General features: G+C 42.1%; 1 non-coding gene across 1 annotated transcript; it reads right to left on the bottom strand.

Annotated features, from left to right (window-relative positions):
* Window positions 1-3,846: 3,846 nt before the first annotated feature.
* On the bottom strand, window positions 3,847-3,928 carry trnal-aag (transfer RNA leucine (anticodon AAG)). The gene has a single exon. It is a non-coding gene; the product is annotated as a tRNA-Leu (tRNA).
* Between the last annotated feature and the right edge of the window lie 2,072 nt (window positions 3,929-6,000).

The following is a 6,000-nucleotide window of genomic DNA, read 5'->3' as shown; positions in this document are numbered from 1 at the left end:
CACCAGGGCCAGTTTTCCCATAAACCAATTAACTTACCAGTATGTTTTGGAGTGCGAGAGGGAGTCATATCACACATATGGAGAAAAACCATGTAACCCAGAGAGAACATGTAAACCCCACACACACAGGATGGCAGGAATTGAACCTAGGACCCCAGTGCTGCAAGATAGCAATGCTAACCACTTTGCCACCATTATAAATGGATAGATATCTTAGTTATCATTCTAGTTCACAGGTTTGGATGCATAATTTAATTTTGAAAGCCACTGAGACATCAGGTACTACTGTTGTATTTATGAAAAAGAAACAAAACAAAAAACATACTAACAACTGTGCCATCCTACTCCTTAGTTAATACATTTTATTATTCATAAACAGTTAACATTGTTAGCAAAATATTTTGAATTATATTTAACCCTATTTTTTCTTTAGTTTTGTATTTAACTTATTATATGATAGTCAGACTTAATGTATATTTGAACAATGAAAATATATTTTTACAAGATTTTACATTAAGCACTTAAAATTAATATGGTTAATAATAGTAAACTGTAACATGCTGTAACAAGATCGGTTAAACTGCGAAGAAAATGCTTTCAGAGAAAATGTTTCAGGTGTGAAGAACATAGATCTCCAATGCAATTTCAATCAAACCTGTTCCCACACACCCTGCCCCCACTACCATTAGAATATACACAAAGCACTCACATCTTTCGAGCTAATGATCAGGTGACCCAAGAGAGAGCGAGAGAAACACCAAGGGGTGCGGAACCAGGGAACCATTTACATGGAAAACGGGCGATCTCCCCAGACTGTCCGCCCGTTTCACTGTTACCTGGATACCTCTTTATTTAGAACTCACTAACACTGATTTTTAGTTTAGAAGGATTCAAGTAGGGTTTTAGATGAAAGGCAGCGACCTTAATCAAGCCCAAATCACAATTGAACCCATTCAGAGCCTACATTACATTTTAGCGTTTCATTCTGAGCAGAAGACCCTCACACCTGAAGAAGGGGGAGGTGTTTTTCGCTGGAAATCTCGCCTGCTTCTACTTTACAACCGGAGTGCTGGCTGTGACGAATTAAACCGGTATTACAGGTTTCAATCACAGACCATGTGACATGGGAGTCAGGAAACTAACACACAGCGCCACCGGATTTGATAACGCTATAAAAACGCTATAAAATAATGTGACTTGGCACAGAACAAGTTTACAGCACAGTACAATAATAAATGCTGACCATGACTTTAGAAGCATAAATTGCCTTACACTCAATTTAAACACAAGCTGTCTTTAGCCCTCTAAGCTGGTTCATACAGAAATGTAGAGATCCAGGCTCAGAACACACAGCTTCATTAGTGAATACATATGCAGGACAACTAGAGAAGATGTTTTACAGAGGATGGATTTTTAGAAACATCCCATCAGTGACATCACTGAAGTCAACTCCTAGGTACTGTAACTGTCGTGTGGATAGTTTCACAAGAATCAGACAAAGGTTTAAGCATCGCTTGTTCTAGATAAAACTGCAAAAAAAAAACAACAACCCATAATGTACTTCTTTGCGGCTCTGTTTGCCCAAATCATATATTCACAACGTGAAATCTAGAAAATAATATTACGTAACCAAAATCCGCAATATGGAAACAGAACCTGTGTAATTGTTGATAGATGATGTACTCGTAACATTTTTTCAAGACGAGCTACAACATTTAAAAAATGACTTGTATGTACTTGATATCTCTAATCAATCCACGGGTCCCAGCACAAAACGAAACTAAAACGCATACCGTTTCGCGCTTCTTATTAGTTGCTCAAAAGTAATTTGACCGTATGAAATGCATAATATAAACCTAGAAACATATACGTGAGCAGTACTTAAGCACTGTAGTATCGGTGTTAAGACATATCTCTCAAATACTGTAAATCAAGTTAAAAATATCTCAAGACAGATTCTGGTCATAATGAAACCATGTTTCGTGTATGTTTTCTTTAAAGTACCGAGACCAGCCATATACTGTATGTTTATGTTCCAAAATTAATATCGTTTATGGCCTTCACACGCGTTGCAGTATGCTCCTATTCTTTTTATGCTCAGCTACTAAGATTTCCCTTCAGTGGTAAAATTAGATATGAATATTCAATACTTAAACGGGCACAGTTAAGACATTAAATATACATATACATACTGTATACAGTACAGTTTGCATACGGTAATATGATTATGTTCCTAAATCAATCTCTTTTATGAGCATGTGTAAGGCATGGTGAATCGATTCTCAAAAATTACTGTACTTTGCATGATTGGAAAAAAATGTGTGATTGCGAAATGCTGTGGTGTTACTTTTACAAAGACGGTCAATGAAAAAAAGAATGTGGACCAGGGCAATACTTTGAGTTTACAGCTTGTCCAAGGTCATTTATTATTAATACTATTATTAATATCTTCGTTAAAGACTTTGATGGCTACAGCTCAAACATGAGAGGTTGAGCTTTATTAGCTCCACCTTGCGGAAATTCCGGATACTATTATTTTGCTAGCGGTATTTACCGGTAACTTGCGGTATTTACCGGTAACTTGCGGTAGACTGCGTACAGCATACCTGAAAATAATGCGGTATCGCCTGCGCATTTTGAATGGCTGCATCTGTAAATGAGGCAACTTGCAAGGCGAGCAGGCTCGGTGCACACCGAACGCAGATGTCTCAGAGCAGTTGAGACGTGTCCAAGTGGCTGTCAAAGGACGGCCCTTCGCCGGCGCCGTGGCTTAGTTGGCTAAAGCGCCTGTCTAGTAAACAGAAGATCCTGGGTCCGATTCCCAGCGGTGCCTTTCTTCCTGTCTTACTGTACAGAATTTATCCTTACGGGCAAATCCCATGCCTTTTAATTGAGGTGAATGCAAGTGTTCGTTTCCTTTCTGGAACAACTTGTTTTGAAAGAAATCTATACAGCTTGCGAAAGATGAAACACAAATCTTGCTTATCAGTGAAGAAGAGGTACTCCCAGCAGGCCAGCTAATACCAGCAGTGTTTTTTTTTCACCCTAACCCAGAGAATGGAGAAAAGCGAGGCGCCTGTGGCTCTGCAGTGTAATCAGTTCGCGAGTTCGGCGTTTAGCTGAAAGAGTGGTAAATGCAGCTCGCCCCAACCCGTCCTTATTCTTTTAAAGAGGATAAAAAATTAACTTCGCCGCCATTACTACCAGCTTTAAAAGACTGCCATGGGCACGGATAAAAACACACTACAGATGACTTTTCTGGAACCGAAGCAGAGATTCCTTTTCGAACCAACTGATAAAGCTCAGCCAGTGAATACTGTTAACAGAATGTGAAAGCACGATCAACTTTCTAACTGCAACCACAGGAAAAACAGCAAGAAGCAGGCTCCATTCCCCATTTAGATCTGTCGTGCGAGGCATGCTTCTTGAACGCATGAAGTAAATGCCACGATCGCTTTTGAACTTGGACAAAGTACTTCCAAAGGAGCGCTATGCGCAAAGATTTAACAAGCTCAACCCCCGCCAACGATTCGGTGTGAAGAAGCAGAACATTCAATTTTCACAGACAGAAGCGGCACACCAGCACAGCCAACATTAAAACGGAGGGCACACTACGATTTGCATTGACACAAAAGTGATCTGGGCAGACGTCGTTCCCTGCATAACGCAAAAAGTGGCAAAGCGCTTTTGGGGTGAGAGGACGCAAGAGGGTTTTGGTTTTGTGCCTTGATGTCAAGCTGAGAAAGTATCTTTAAACACTTTGCTTAGTTTCTCGAGAGACTGCCAAAAGGCAGTTCCCTCCCTTTCGTCTGAAGTCAGCTGAAAAGGGGTCGCAACAGAAGCACCTGGCAGCAGTGGGATTCGAACCCACGCCCCCAAAGAGACTGGAGCCTTAATCCAGCGCCTTAGACCGCTCGGCCACGCTACCCGCTGTGCGATGTCTCTTTGTCTCATTACTTGCTCGGAGGAGGTCGGGTGGGTTTTGCTCTTGTCACCCGACTTAGTGGCGTTATGACCGTTGAACCGACTGCACCTGCTTTTTCTGAGATGCTTCCCCTCTCATGGTGAGATCTCGACTTCTTTAACACCTCTGGATAAAGATCTTCTGTGGAGCAGGTTTCAGACCTCTGCGTACAGCACCCTTGATGTCATTTTATTTTTACAGCAGCCGCATCCGGAAAGTTGTGTCTTTTACGTTTTATTTGAACAACAAAACTACATACAATACAAACAAGAGCACATATAACGTATGAAGAAAATCATCAGGGGAACATGCTATAATACAATTACACTTTATGAAAAACGATTACACAAGGTAAATAAAGATAAGGTCCGCACAGCTTGTTCTTACATTTCGAAAGAGTCCGTAAATACCCCTTTACGTCTATTTTGAACTGTTCAAACGTAGGACTCTTCCCAGACCATTTCACTTTATACCACATTCCTAAACGAGGATGCATCTCCTGTTTTAGAACTATTTTGGCCATGTGGCTTATACAACACACCCACAGTATTCAAATGGTGGACTGCAGATCTGTGCTATAGTTCAGTCGAATTCAAAGGATCCAGCAATCGTACTGGATTTGACTGGGATTCTGAAATGTCTCTTGCAAAAGTATTCGGGTTTGCTTGAACCTTTGATAAAAAAAGTGATCTGATCTGAAACTACCCAGCTTACAATCTCTGAGGTAGTTGTCACTAAACTCGGACGTGATGTGGCACACATGTGCCGTGTGCCTTTACTTTTGTAAAAAACTGGTATCGGGAAAAGTTTCTTAATATTTCTTTTGATTAGCATGCAAGAAAATGGGATCATTACCTATGGAATTTCCCGCCAGCGTGGAGCTTGAATTCACAACCTTGAGATTCAGTGTTCAAGAGTCACAGAAGAGGTCGGCCTGGTCTTCAGTTTGCCAACGATAAGCTCCGGCAGTGCTCCTCTGTAAAGCAGATTGTTCGGATCGGTTATGTGGGACGGCACTTCGATACTAAGATCGTTTGCAGCACACGCATTGTTTCCCCCCTTCACGCAAAAAACATAGACGAAGGAAGCTCTCTTCTCTTGGGCTGCTGACTCCCTGATTTAAAGCGCTCTGGGTGCCAGCTAAGTCTCTAACAAGCACACTATAAAGACAGGAATTACACTTTGCTCACGTCACGCATGGAATGGCGAGGCTACTTGTTCCAATATTATCTAGTCACACCTCATATGGTGCCGATTCCTGGATTTCATTTAAGAAAGAGCACTGCAAACACCGTAAACAGTGCAAAACGTGTGATGAAAGAAGTCTTTTCCCCCCTTTGTCTAAAGCAGAACACAGCGGAGTCATGCCGAGGGTTGTGAGATCAAGATTTCAGTGGAGCACTGTCGTCTACGTCTTTAGCTACATGAGTTGGACATCCTCTTGTACACGGAAAGCAGATTGAGATCCTCTGACATGAAAAGTGCCAGATAAAAGCCATTTCTCATCCTTTCTCTTAGTGGTGGAGCTATCGCATGTAAATGAAGCAACTTGCAAGGCGAGCAGGCTCGGTGCACACCGAACGCAGATGTCTCAGAGCAGTTGAGACGTGTCCAAGTGGCCGTCAAAGGACGGCCCTTTGCCGGCGCCGTGGCTTAGTTGGCTAAAGCGCCTGTCTAGTAAACAGGAGATCCTGGGTCCGATTCCCAGCGGTGCCTTTCTTCCTGTCTTACTGTACAGAATTTATCCTTACGGGCAAATCCCATGCCTTTTAATTGAGGTGAATGCAAGTGTTCGTTTCCTTTCTGGAACAACTTGTTTTGAAAGAAATCTATACAGCTTGCGAAAGATGAAACACAAATCTTGCTTATCAGTGAAGAAGAGGTACTCCCAGCAGGCCAGCTAATACCAGCAGTGTTTTTTTTTCACCCTAACCCAGAGAATGGAGAAAAGCGAGGCGCCTGTGGCTCTGCAGTGTAATCAGTTCGCGAGTTCGGCGTTTAGCTGAAAGAGTGGTAAATGCAGCTCGCCCCAGCCC

This window comes from Atractosteus spatula (assembly GCF_055471065.1).
Source record: "Atractosteus spatula isolate fAtrSpa1 chromosome 10 unlocalized genomic scaffold, fAtrSpa1.hap1 SUPER_10_unloc_7, whole genome shotgun sequence".
Taxonomy (NCBI): Eukaryota; Metazoa; Chordata; class Actinopteri; order Semionotiformes; family Lepisosteidae; genus Atractosteus; species Atractosteus spatula.
The sequence above is the reverse complement of the archived record's forward strand: the minus strand, read 5'-3'. Positions and strand labels throughout refer to the sequence as shown.